Below are 14,914 nucleotides of genomic sequence, written 5' to 3'. Positions count from 1 at the left end.
GTGTGAAGTAGCAAGACGATAAAGTACAATCAAGCGTACTCTAGGGGTTAAAAGCCCAGAATGCACCCGGACACACCATACTGAGTCAGACACAGGGGACAGCGTTTGTGGGAGGGGGAGGTATGGGGAAAGGGAAGGGGAAAGGGGAGGGGGTGGAGGTAAAGGAGGTGCTGAGAATAGGGGGTGGAGAGGAGGTCAGCGTGCCAACGCAGTGACGTCAGAAGGGTTAGCAAAAATCCGCCAGACTAAGGGATGAGGCGGAGAAAGGCATGTCGAAGGGATGGGTGGAGGGGGGTAAAGTAGGTGAAGGGAGGGAGGCAGGTTGAAGGCCCAGGGAGGGTTAGATCTGAAGGAGAGATGTGTTGCAGGGAGGGGAAGGTGGTAGAACAGGATGGGGGGAGGGACTGGTAGGTTGGAGGAAGGGGGGTGAGGTTGCAGGGAAAGTCAGGTATGCTGGGGGCAAGGGGTACGCAGGCAGGCTGCGGGCGAGGAAGAGGCAGGCAAACTGGGGGAGGGGGGGGGGTAGGCTGGGGGAGAAGGGGAGGTTGGCTGGGGAAGAGGGGGAGGTAGGCTGGGAGAAGGGGAGGCTGACTAGGGTAGAGAGGGAAGTAGACTGGGGGAGACAGGGAGGAAGGCTGGGAAAGACAGGAGGGAGGCTGGGGGACAGAATGGGGGCAGGCTGAGGAAGAGGGGGTGGCAGGGAGGAAGGCTGGAGTGTGTAGGAAAGGGAGGTTGTCTGGAGATGGAGGAAGGTTGGTTGGAGAAAGATGGAGGTAAAGTGAGGGAGGTAAGCTGGGGGGAAAGGTAAGGTGGAAGGACAGAAGGGCAGGCTGGAGAAGGAGAGGTAAGGCGGAGGGAGAGGGAGACAGGCTGGGCGGTGGGTAAGGTAAAGTCTGCTCTTAAATATTTACCTTGACTTCTGGGTGATCCTGAAAATTAACAAACAGGCAAGACTAACTGGCAAACACATAAATAAATCGACCAGAAATAAAGCCTACAATGAACTACACATTTTCAAAGTTTGTCCAAGAAAGATCAATGCGGGAAAGCAATGTCTGTGGAAGTAAATCAGGTAGCGATACCAATCTGTACAAGATTCTCCCGGGCAAAAGGACAAACCAGTGCCATAATAAACTAAAGCAGGAAGCAAATGGAACAATGGAGCCTGGGAACTGTGAGCGTCCTGGCTGCAGGGTTATTACACGCGATTTTCATGAATATGCAACTCCAATTAAACCACACATTCCACAACAACAAACTTAGCTATATTAATGAAACAGAAGCCCGCAAACTTAAATACTTGATGCCAGCAGTTTGGAACGAGAACACCTGACATTCAAACAACGGATTTCCGATCGTTTGACAGAACTTGGATTATATTTACTGGTAATACAAATACTGGGTACATTCCTTGATTAATACAGAAAGAAACCAGCTACTAGGATTACTCAAATTAGCTAACAGCTTAATCCAAAACACCACGACACACCGAAATGGGGTACTGACCGAGTTGTAGTGGCACCAAAAATAATAATTTACGTTTGGCTTGTGACTATTCTTATCAACAAGCACGGCATGAACAAACAAACGCAATTACCAACAAGAGAAAGTGATAGTACTTCAAAATACGACGTTTTTGCATGTTATTTAACTTTTTTTTTCTTTCATTAAAGCAATACACAAACGAGATTATTCCTTATTTCCTTCCCTATGGAGGCCCCCCTAACACCTCCTCCTTAGATATATATTTCCGGATATGGCTCGTCAATATCCTTTCGTACGTTATTTATGCACAGCAGGGCGGTATTACAAGGATTTATGTAACACAGAAGAGGACAGTAATGTGTAATAAATAAAATACATCACTTGGGAACAGGTGGTGGCGAGCCTCCTCAGCCGACGAGATTATGGGCCATAATGGAACCCCAACATGACCGTATTACCCATAGCATTGCAAACTACAGTAAGTAGTATGTATTTAGCGATACATTTTTCTTATTACGCCATAATACTCTCCTGTTTGTGTATACCTTTTGATTACTGACACTGTTGGCATCAGTAACATAAATAAGAACAGTGCAACGTATACGCAGGGTAAACCCCAAAGGAGGAGAAGCTACAATACCCCCTAAGTCACTGACAACACCACATACCGTGTTTCTGGTGCAAACTGTTCTTCTCTGTCGGAATCTGCTAACATGGGTGCTGGCCTCATGAACCTGTATTGTTATTTACTGTTTAATCAGCCACGTTGTGTAATTTACCTCGTTTAGTCAGAAGATGGCATTTACCTGTATATTACAATCTTACGACCTCCAGACGACTAATTATATATCAACTTAGGAGAGATCTATTGTACCGAAGAGATTGATGAAGGCTTTTGTAACCCATTCCAGTTCGATGAGTCACTCCAACGGAAAACAGAATTGTATGCATGTACCAGGCACAAAGTTCCTGTAAATGTCCTCTACTAAGTGGTTAAAAGATATTATTCACGTACAGGTGTTCGCATTCTCTCGTCCTAACCTTGTCTGTCAGTGCTTGTTCCCTAAAAATCTCTTACATTCTTGTCTTCTATGCGAACACTTAAATTCCCACCTATTCCCATGGTCACTACTGTTTTTATTTTCCTTTGCCATTTCTGTCTAATCCATTCGCTTCTTCCAGCTACATTCTTGATTCCCACCCGCTTCCTCTTTCACAGCAAATCTCTTTCCTAAATGACCTGACTTCCTTTTATCCTTTAGTCATTCCTTTCCACCATACATAAGGCTATTTTCCACTCACAGCTTATCTCATTGCCTTCCTTTCCCTACCTACCACCCTGTTCTCTCTCTCTCTCTCTCTCTCTCTCTCTCTCTCTCTCTCTCTCACACACACACACACACACACCTTCTTTTTCCACAACTTTCTCCGCTCATTAACCAGTCGCCATTTCCTAATTTTACCCCTAACCCATCCTCCCACAAACAACTTCTCTATCGTTGGTTACCCATCCCCTCACCCACTCACTGACCTACCCACTCCTATCCTCTCTATCGCCAATCAATACGCCGACGTCACTAACCATTTAACCTACAGTGCTGGACAAATGGCATTATGTGTCCAGTGTTATTCGCCCGCCAGAGAGTTCACATTTCTCCCACACCCAGATCCATTTTCCTCTCTCATTTATTCTCGACGCGTAATTTTCACTGTCATGGCAATATTTTACCCACACGCATACAAATTTTATATCAAACTTGGTCCACTTATTAAACTTCCAGGTAAAAGCAAAAGAGACGGAGAATTTGGAGAGAGATATTAGCAATGGTTATACGTATTCCCATAACTGTTCGATTATCGTCAATTATTATCTTGATTGTGCAAAAAAAAATTACTGGAGAAAAGAACACACCAAAAGATAATACATGAATATAGAACGAGTCCCTTTCATATACCTTGTGCCGTGCAACGCAGGTAATAATCCCAAAATTATGCGCACATCAAAGAACTAACGAGAGAGAGAGAGAGAGAGAGAGAGACAGAGTGTGTGTGTGTGTGTGTGTGTGTGTGTGTGTGTGTGTGTGTGTGTGTGTGTGTGTGTGTGTGTGTGTGTGTGTGTGTGTGTGTGTGTGTGTGTGTGTGTGTGTGTGTGTGTGTGTGTGTGTGTGTGTGTGTGTGTGTGTGTGTGTGTGTGTGTGTGTGTGTGTGTGTGTGTGTGTGTGTGTGTGTGTGTGTGTGTGTGTGTGTGTGTGTGTGTGTGTGTGTGTGTGTGTGTGTGTGTGTGTGTGTGTGTGTGTGTGTGTGTGTGTGTGTGTGTGTGTGTGTGTGTGTGTGTGTGTGTGTGTGTGTGTGTGTGTGTGTGTGTGTGTGTGTGTGTGTGTGTGTGTGTGTGTGTGTGTGTGTGACTGATCAATTTCCACTAAAAGCGCCAAAGTCAGTTCATCAAAAAAATTTAATGACTTTCCAAGCTCAATTTTACACCCATCACTTGCAAATATTAAGCAGCAAATCATGACAACTTATAAAAAAAAAAAAAAAGCTAAAAGGCATAAATATTTACCATGAATTTGCACTGATTCTCTCTCTCTCTCTCTCTCTCTCTCTCTCTCTCATGCTCCCAAGCCTCTCTCACCCTTAGTTTCTCCCCCTTCCTTTTTTCCTGTGTGCTTTCTCTCCCCTCTCAAGTACACATTCTCCCTACCCACATTTTCCCAACATAAGTTACCTCTCTTTACCCCCACCTCTCTCTCTCTCTCTCTCTCTCTCTCTCTCTCTCTCTCTCTCTCTCTAAACATTCACACAGTCACGAACCACGTACATGTACGCACGATATCTCATGCCCACTAAAATATATGAACACAATACCGGCCGAGTGCACAGGCTCCATATTTTACACACACACACACACACACACACACACACAGAAACTAGCCCCGTTCACCCAAACCCTAGGGGGGAAAAAATGACGTTCGACAGTAGAAAAAAAAAAAAAAGAGAGAGAGAAAATAAAAGGAAAATATCCCGTTCTACGCAGTATTTCCAGCCTCCATCTCACGCCATAGGCCTAGGGGATCGTATGACCTACACTCTCAGTAAACACTACGGGAACATCAGCCTAATGGACGTGTGTGTGTGTGTGTGTGTGTGTGTGTGTGTGTGTGTGTGTGTGTGTGTGTGTGTGAGAGAGAGAGAGAGAGAGAGAGCAGCCTAGAGGGCCCAGCGCAGAGTAAACAGAGACGCGAGCTGGCCCAATACTGTCTAGCTGAGGGGGGCGTAGTCACGAGGTGGGAGGGGGGGGGGAATCGCAGGAGAGGTGGGAGAGGGGAGGAAGGGCGAGAGAGCTGGAAAGTAGATGAGTACAAGAGGAAAGAGGGAACAGAAGAGGAGTTGAAAAGTAGGGAGAGGAAGGCAACTACAGAAGAGGAGAAGAAAGGTGGATTGAGGAAAGAACACGGAACAAGTGGGATGAAATACGGGACAGGGTTCAAAAAGGTGGGCAGAGGAATGGATACAATGCACAAGCAGAGAAAAGGTACCGGAGAGGAAGTGAAAGGTGGGGAGAGAAAGAGAAACAGCATTAGAGGAAAGAAGCTGCAGGGAAAGAGAGGAAAGGAAAGGTGGAGGAGACGAGAGGAGAGGTGAATAAAGGGAAGGACACACAACACAAGAGGAAAGAAAAGGGAGAGGAGAGGTAAGGTGTGATGAGAATGGGACACGGCACAAGAGAGGAAAGAATATACAGGAGTGGAGAGAGGAGGTGGAGAAGGGATACAAAACACAAGAGGAAAGAAGCTGTGGAAAAAGAGAGGAGAAGAAAGGTGAGGAAAGGGACAAGAACATGAGGCTAGAAGCTAGGTGAGTGGAGAGGGAAGGTGGATAGTGGAAGGGACACAAAGAGAGATAAAGAGAACTAGGACTGGTGGAATATGTGGCGAGTGAATAAGCCAAAGGAAAAGAAGCCAGAAGGGAGGCAGGGAAGTCACAAAAAAAAGAAAAAAAGAAAAGAAAAAAGGGGGAGGGGTACGGGAGAAAAAGAGGAGGGGTACAGAAGAAAAAGAGGAGAGGTACATAAGAAAAAGAGGAGAGGTACATAAGAAAAAGAGGAGAGGTACATAAGAAAAAGAGGAGAGGTACAGAAGAAAAAGAGGAGGGGCACTGAAGAGACGAAGAAATAAGGAACCGGAGGAAGCAGTAGGGTGGATGAAGGAAATGAAGTGAAGGGAGGAGAGAAGAGAAAGAGAAAGGAAACTAGAAAAAAAAAAGACCATAGGAGGAGAGAAGGAGGAAGTGATAAAGGCGGGAAAAGGTGATGGGATGTGAAACAAGAAGACAAAAGTAAAACGGAAGAACAGAGAGAAAGGACGCAATAGGCAGAAGCGCAAAGAAGCGCAAATAATGGCAGAAAAACCGGGACGAGGGGAGAGGGAAAGAGGAGAAAGACGGATGGGGAATGCCGGGAAAAACGATGGTAAACACAGGAGAGGACGGGGCAAACAAAACGAGTAAAAGGGAATGATATAATATGAAAAAGAAAAGGAAAAAAAAGTTGATAAAAAAAATGAGACTGAATGAGTAGCAAAGGAAGAGAACAAAAGATAGACAAAAAAAAAAAAAAAAAAAAAAAAAAAAAAAAAAAGCCGAGAAAGACAGCAGCAGAAAAAATGGTAAAGGGGAAGGAACCAGAAGTGAAAGGATAAAAAAAAAGTGATAAAAAGAAGAGAGAGAAGGTACATGTACGGAAGGGTAAAAGGCTGAGATTAAATACAAAATATGGAAAAGAGGATTTGGGAAGAGGCAGGCGATAAACAAAGGAAAATATAAGATTAAAACATATCATGAAAAATAAAAGAGGAGAGGATCGATACAAAAGAGGGGTGAGGACCTGGTAAACGACTAAGAGGGGGGCAGAAGAGAATGGAGAGGGAAGGAACAATACAAGAGATGGGAGAAGAGAGAAAGCAGGGGTCAAGAGGGAAGGAATAGGAATAATAGAAGTGGGAGATGTTAACTATATAGGGCTAATAACTGAGAGAGAGAGAGAGAGAGAGAGAGAGAGAGAGACACACACACACACACACGGAGCAAGGCACAAGCAATCATAGAAACATACAGAAGTAACACAGATTTAAAAGCACAACCAATTATAAAAGCACTCAGCCAGTCACACGCACACACATAAGCAAACCAAGTATAGGAAACAGCGAATAAACGCACACAGGCCAAGACAGGCAATTGCACAAACCACACAAGCAATCAGTCAGATAAATATACAGGTGTACAAAAAAGTAGCGTTACTCAGGGGTCCGATGGATACGTAACGAACACTACGACGGCTGCTGTTTCCGAAGGGTTGATACATTCACATCGACGCATCTATTACCTCAAACACAGGAAATGCCTCGTGTATCCCATGCATAACCAGCACTGTTGCATACACAGGGGTACCAACAGTTTCCTAGCCCCCTGCCTCTTTGTCCTAAACCATCGTCGTTCGTCATATTGTTTAGCACAATGTCGTAAAGATACTTTTTTGTGCAGTTGTACACTTATGGGCTAAAAGTACATATAACACAGCGGACAAAAACAAACAAATGCACACATCCAGCACCAATCAGAAACACACACACACACACACACACACACACACACACACACACACACACACACACAAGCAAAAGGCAGATAAAAGCAGAGGAAGCTAGTGAGAAAAATGGTAAGGAAAACAAGCCATATTCACATAAAAGCACAAGCAGAGAGCCCCCCCCCTCTCTCTCTCTCTCACACACACACGCACGCACACACAAACAGAGTAAAACACACAGAAACACACCTAAAAATGAGTCAGGCAGAAACATATGTGCCACAACGTGCATAAAAGCACAAAAGAAGCAATCTACATGGCAACACATGCAAACAAACATAAACACACACACACACACACACACACACACACACACACACACACACACACACACACACACACACACACACACACACAAAGCACAGTGATGCATGGAGCAGGTCAGAGTCGCAAGCAGCCAAGCACAACCACCCTCGGCTGTCAGGTGGGCTGCTTCTAATCGTCATTCATCATCCGGGAACAAATATCAACGACAGCTCGGCACAGGCGAGGACGAGCCAGGGTGACACAGAGGGCAGGAAGGAGAGGCGCAGAGGGCAGGGCAGGCAGAGGCGGCAGAAGAGAGGCAGGGAAGGCAGTTGGTAGATAGGCGTGGCAGAGGACAGGCAAGGACGGTAGTTAGTAGATGGGGGCGGCAGTGGACAGAAGGTAGAAACGGGCGGCCGATGACAAGCAAGTATGGCAGAAGGTAGGCAGGGACAGCAGAGAACTGAAAGGACGACAGATAGTAGGCAGGTGCGGCCCAGGACGGACGGGAGGGAAGATGGTAGGCAAGGGTGGCAGAGGACAGGCAGGAACGGCAGATGGCAGGTAGGGGAGGCCGAGGACAATGGAAGACGGTAAGAAAGTCAGACGTTAGGCAGGAAACGTGAAGGTCGGTAGGGAAGGTAAATGGTAAACAAGAGCGCTAAAAGCCACGAGGGAACGGTAAAATGCAGAAAGGAACGCTAAAAGCCAAGCAGGAAAGGTAAAGGGCAAGAAGGAATGCTAAAGTGCAGACAGACACGCTGAATGCCAAGCAGGTACGGTAAAAGTCATACAGGAACGCCACATGACATACCAGAACTAAAAGGCATGCACGAACGCTAAAAGGCAGGCATGAACGTTAAACGGAATACAAGAAATAAAAGACTGGCAAGAACGCTAAAAGGCATACAAGAACTTTCTAGGCAGGCAAGAAGACAGGCAGGAGGAATAGAATGCAAGCATGAAAGCTACAGTTTAGGCAGGAGGACTAAAATGCACGTATGAAAGCCAAAATGCATGAAGGCTAGCTAGAATACAGGAATGAACGGCAGAATGCAAAGGAAAAAGTTAGACTGCAGGCAAGAGCGTATGAACAGACAGAAACATTAGAATGCAGGCAAGAACGTTGGAATAGACAGAAACATTAGACTGGAGGCAAGAACGATAAAATGGAGATGGAACGCAAGAATGCAGGGAGGAATGCTAGAACGCAGGTGCGAATGCAAGGAGGCAGGCAGGAACGCAAGAATGCTGGGAGGAACACTAGAAGGTACGCAGAAACGCAAGAAGGTAGGTAAGACGAAAGAAGCCTGGTTGGATCGTTTAATGTAGGCAGGAACCCATGAATGCATGCAGGAACGCATGAATGCATGCAGGAACGCATGAAAACAGGCAGAAACGCATGAATGCAGGCAAGAATGCAGGCAGCAACACAATAATGCAGGCAGCAACACACAGAATGCAGGCAGCAACACAATAATGCAAGTAGGAATGCAAGAATGCAGACAGGTTCACAACAATGCAGAGAGATACACAAAAACAGGAACACGAGAATGCAGCCAGGAGCGGTAGAAGATACACAGGAAAGCTAAATGGCAGGGAAGAACGCTAACAGGTAGACGAGAACGGTAGAGGGCAGGTGGGAATGGCAGCAGGCAGGCAGAGGGGAACAGTAAAGTTAAAAAATGCAGACGAAATGTTAAGACGACAGAAAACAACTATAATATAAGAGAAAAGGTTGCATTCTGAAAGCTGTTTGGCTAAATACAAAATATGGAGCGACATAAGGAAGGAATGATACAGAGGAAGGAATGGTACAAAAAGAAGACCAAAGCAGTGCAGAATTTGGTGAAAACTATCGTGCACCACATACACACACACACACACACACACACACACACACTGAGAGAGAGAGAGGGGGGGGACAAATGGGAAACCAGGGAGAGAGAGAAGGAGCACGGGGAAAGATACAAAGGCCAGGTTAAGCAGTGTGAAAAGAAGACGAGAAAAAGGTGCAGACAAAACGGAGAGGGATTGAGAGTATCATGAAAAAATAAATCCACAGAGTTCTGTTGTAGGGCAAAAACAACAAACAAATTCACCACAAAACTAACAGAATGATGCAATTAAAACAGTTCCAGCATTTAAGAAAAGGTAAGGAGGAAAATGGTGCAAACATGACAACCATGATTACACGAAAGGCGTGAACAAGAATGGCATAAAAATCAGATGGCGCAAAAACGATAGACGCCAAAAAGGTAAAGAAGGAAGGGAAGGAAGGAAATAGACGGAAATGAGGAAAGAAAGAAAGACCAGATCTCAGCGTTTTCATAAGGTATTACAAAAATTAAACAAAAACCACACACAAGAATTACTCCTTACAACCTTCACCTTCAGGTACACATAAAGAGATCTGTACTTATTTTCAGGGTCAGTTCGAAACCTGTAACACTGAAAAACAAAAACCCCCTTATCCTGGTAATATTCTGTCAATTAATGATTCTATGCTTTTAACGGCAAAAATAAATCAATCCAGCTATCTTCAGGTGACCTACGGCTGATATATAGATGGGGTCGTAACCTAAGTGGCATTGTAGGCTTCGAAGCATCCTTTTCTAAGCGATTTATTCTACTTATTGCACCATAGTAGTCCATTCTATGCTCCAGATATATTTTTAGATCCGATATAGTTTCCCTCAGTAACGTGCAACGTATATATAGGTGTAATACGCAACTAAATCGCTTAGGAGGAGGTGATACAAAATTCTTATGCCACTTGGAATACGAATCAAAATTATACTCCCAAGTTTAAAGGTGTAATACGCAATATAAATCACTATAGAAGAGGTGTTACGAAATATCCATCCCGCTTAGAATTCGACCATATTTTAAACTCTCATATTTAAAGGTGTAATACGCAAAATAAATCGTTAAGGAAGAGGTGTCACGAAATTTCCACACAACTTAAAATACCATCAATGTGACTTCCATCCTACACATCTACCGTACTTCCTCATTCTACTCCCACTCTTCTTCCCCGTCGCCTCCAGTCACATTCCGACCCAGGAGGCCAGCCAGCGCCACCTGTCAGAGGAAACTTGTGTCCCCTCCAATCTCCTCCCTTCATTTCCTGCCCAGCGACCAAAATGGTAGCGTACTCGTAGACGTCACCACATCCCACACATCCCACTTATCACTCACACCACTATGGGATTCACAAATACTGCCCGTGTGTATATTTAACTTCACTACTTCAGTATGCAATTACTATTAGTACTACCAAAACTTTAAAGACTACAAACACCAACTGAGCCAATAGTTAACTGTTACTACTACTACTACTACTATACTACCCACGTTTCAATTACCACTATTACTACTACCACTGTTCCAATCACCACCAACTCAATGCCTTCTCCAACACCACTGCCACTACCATCACCACTTTGGTCAACGTTTCTCTATCACCAGTCCATTACAAATCAGCCTCAACCCCATCCCTGGCAGCACCGTCACCATTACCACCACCATCACTACTACTCCTAGTACTACTACTACTACTACTACTACCAACAACGGTTCTATCACTACCAATCCATCACAAATTAACCATACCTCAACCCATCAGAGTACCACCAGTAACTAAACCACCGTCACCATCACCACTACCGTAACCATCACCACTATCACCACCATCGCTACAACAAGAACAAGAACAACAACTACTACTACTACTACTACTACTACTATTACCAACGTTTTCACTACCAATCCATCACAAATTACAGGTATCATTAGTAACCAAACACCACCGTCACCATCATCACTACCACAACCATTATGACTACTACTACTACTACTGTGTACTATCAACGTTATCGCAACAATCCATCACAAAGTATCACCACCCCCATCCCTGGCATCACCATCAGTCACCACAGCCCCGTCACCAGGTCCCAGCTCCCCCACCATCTGCGGCAACTTGACAAACACCCTCTCGCACCTCTGTCAAACACCTTCAATAAGCAGTCTTCCCACCCACACCTGACTCACACACCTGGCGCACACACACCTGTCACTATTAATACCTTGCTGGGCGAGGAGGTAAGCAGAGGGTGGGTTGGAGGTAGAGGGCATAAGGACGGAGAGTGGGCCCAAAAATGGAGTTTTGCATGAGGGAGTAAGATTGGTACCGAGTGGGTTCTCATAAATACTTCGAATTTTTACCACCCAGCTGTCACCCTAATTTCATATATGCTTTCCTTAATATTTGCTCTACGTTTAACTTCCTCTACGTGGTTGCCATCATCTGACTGAGGGCATCAAACTCAAGGTGCACCCACCCACACTCAGCCCTGCACGCGTCAAATTCGAATACACACAAACACACCAAGGTAAATCTCTCACAGAGGCAGGTGCACAAATATACTATGATCGTTACGAGCACCACCTAATTGGACACGCCAAAGCAAAAATCAGTATATATATATATATATAAGTCTAAAGCAGGAACACATCTTGGAGAAACCAACATCAAGGTTAAATTAATTATTTTACTAACGCAAAGTTTTATATACACGACCAATCAATTTCCTCTCACACGAAAAAATTGCAACCTCCGTCTCATCATGCAAGCTCAAATAATCAAATAACGGACGCCTGAATCCTAACTGCAGTATCTTTTGACTCATAAATGAAGTAAGTTTCACAAATATTACCACAGCGAAGTATTCTCGGTATTTTGAGCAATATATATCCTGCTTTTTAATTCACCCACCAAGGACGACCTGCTTACAGTTCCACACCATTACTTAACAACTCGGTATGATACATAAGGTCGGCCTAAAAGATTTCGTGACAAAACAGTACCGGTTACGAACAAAACTTTTAAGCGTACAATTATATCAGTAATGCAGACAGCCAAAAACATTCACCCTCTGCCAACAGCTGCTCCACTTCTTGCCCATTAACTCATCTCTCCCCAAATGACAGATCATCTCAGGAAAGTGAAAATCATAACTCTACTCCACAGGATCATATGGCCACGATGCTCTCCGGTGAACTCAAAAGACCAGAGCATGGTTGAAAGTATAACTCGTCTGACCATCATGTTTAATTAATCTGCCAATATCTGGTCAGGATGGTACATGAAGGCGCTGTTACGAAATTATCACAACGGGATATGAAGTGACAGGACAAATAAACGGTAAGATGCATTAACAGCACCACCTCTAGACACCTCCGAAAACTGGGTCAATCAGAAAGGAGCAGTAACAATGAATAATCGAATTTTGACACTAAGAAGCCCTTGCTGACACGAGATCAATGACGACTGCACTCGCAAACAGGAATATGAAGCGAGTTGTACTGCTTGTTATTACACATCCTGAGCACCTTCTTCGTGCGTAGCACTACCATTCCCTTAACCATCCACAATCCAAACACAAACTACTGAAGCTATGGGATGGGTAGTAGCCATCACACGTCCTATTTTATTTATTCCCCCCTCCCCCAACACACTTTCTCAATGCTCCCGACTAGTTCACGTGACCGAGATATTTTCGTGAGTTAAATATTTACTCCAATACTTTTGTGGTAGGTGGGGGTGCTCACCATCCACTCACTCGATGTAGTGATGCTCTCACGTGACTCTCCTTTCCTCTCTTCCATCGTTCTTTCCTTCCTTCCTCATCTGTCTTTCTTTCCTTCTTTCTTTCCTCTTCTGTCTGCAGGTGACTCTGCACTGAGTGAGAATTCAACTGGTTTCCTGTACACTTGGAAACCATTTACTAAGCTGGGTGGTAATCATATAACCAAACTATGGCGCATGGTGGTTTAGTGGGTAATTAAGGCGCTCCAGCCGGACTCAGCCGGTGTACGTCTATATCCAAGGCGTGGCTGGAGTTTAATGCTCACGTAATGCCACTCAGGGATGAGTGAGGCTGGTCACTCTCATCTTAAATGCCAGGGCCAAGTTGCCTAGCCCCGGGCTACTACTCTCCTCATGGGATTAGATGATGATGATGATACATATCCATAATCTGAAAGCATATGGTAACTGCATGTGTGCTGCCGCTACTTTCATCTGAATATATGCAGTACATTCAGTGTGATAAAATTCTGACAATGGTTGCTCACTCAGCTTTACAAATCAATAAACGCATATTACAGTTATTCCCTTCGTAGTTCTACCCTCCTGCACCTTGCACTTTCCAACGTTACTGATGGTATTGAAAGCATCGCACGAACTATTTTCACTGGTGTTCTTCTTTTATTATTTCTTTCAAAATGGATATGAGCACGTGTCAAAACGATGTCCTTTCATCGTAAGATTCAGTTTGGGGAATAACAAGAAACAGTATGGTACTCGGGTGATTAAGGTAGATGTGGGGATTTACTCCCCCACCCCCCCCCCGGCCCCAAAACTGCTGGGAAACGAGGGCTGCTTGGCTGAGCAGGCTGTAATGGAGAAGCGTCCACCCACCATTCCACTTCTCGCGTCGTTTGTGTCTCTGCGTCTCAGGCAAACACTTCAAAACCTCCCGACAGAAAGGTGCACCAACGGCTGTTCATATGAGGTACAATCTCGCTTGCACAATTTCTTCAGTGTCAAGAAACTGGAGAAGCATGACCTTCGGTTTGTAATCACTGAAGTTTCATTGGGCGTTGGTAACACTGGTGTTTTCCTATGGGAGCTCTCTGTCCTCATGAGTCATACCCACAAACCCAAATCTTATCTCCTGGTTCGAACTTCATAAAGATCCTATACACATTGATCAAACACCTTTCTTGGCAAGCCTGAAGCAACTTTTCAGGCTTGCACATTGCTTCGACATACATTTTCCTAAGCACTGCGAAAAATCGACGGCGAGCGGATCACACAGAGTCCTGCCCTTACTCCTACCCTTGGTCCGGTGCACTGGTGAGTGGCGTCGTGCTGTCCGGTGTGTTATGACAACTAGAAGATTGACTGATGCATGAAAAGCAAGTGCGTGAATTACTAGTCATTCAATGCTCAGACGATTATCACACACATACACACACACACACACACACACACACACACACACACACACACACACACACACACAATAAGTTAACAAGTGGCATTAGACCCACTTAGAACACACACACACACGGAAAGAAGACATCTTAACAATTTACCTCACAGGACCGAACACACCAGCATCAATACATACCTGCAACAAAGGAAACACAATTAATTTTACTACGCAACATTATCATAATGAGAGAGAGAGAGAGAGAGAGAGAGAGTTCCATTTTCCTTTTGTGGTGGACTAGTGCAGAGGGAAAACTTAGCATTTTTACTTCGTTAGGTTTCTCCCGAAGCTAAATAAAATTATTTGGAGGCTGAAATAATAAAATAAGCACGGCGCCATCGTACTGCAGGGCTTAGTAGGGAGTTTCTCATTTCGTCACTCCCAGACGTTTCCCCAGACATGAACAAAATCGCATGCTGACAGCAAGAATAATAAAGGAGTTCAGGTAGAGAATGGCTTAATGGCTTAATTTCTAACCCTG

Source organism: Coenobita brevimanus, chromosome 91, assembly GCF_032717465.1.
Source record: "Coenobita brevimanus isolate Jiangsu-jjx chromosome 91, ASM3271746v2, whole genome shotgun sequence".
Lineage (NCBI taxonomy): Eukaryota > Metazoa > Arthropoda > Malacostraca > Decapoda > Coenobitidae > Coenobita > Coenobita brevimanus.
This window is presented reverse-complemented; position numbering follows the sequence as displayed.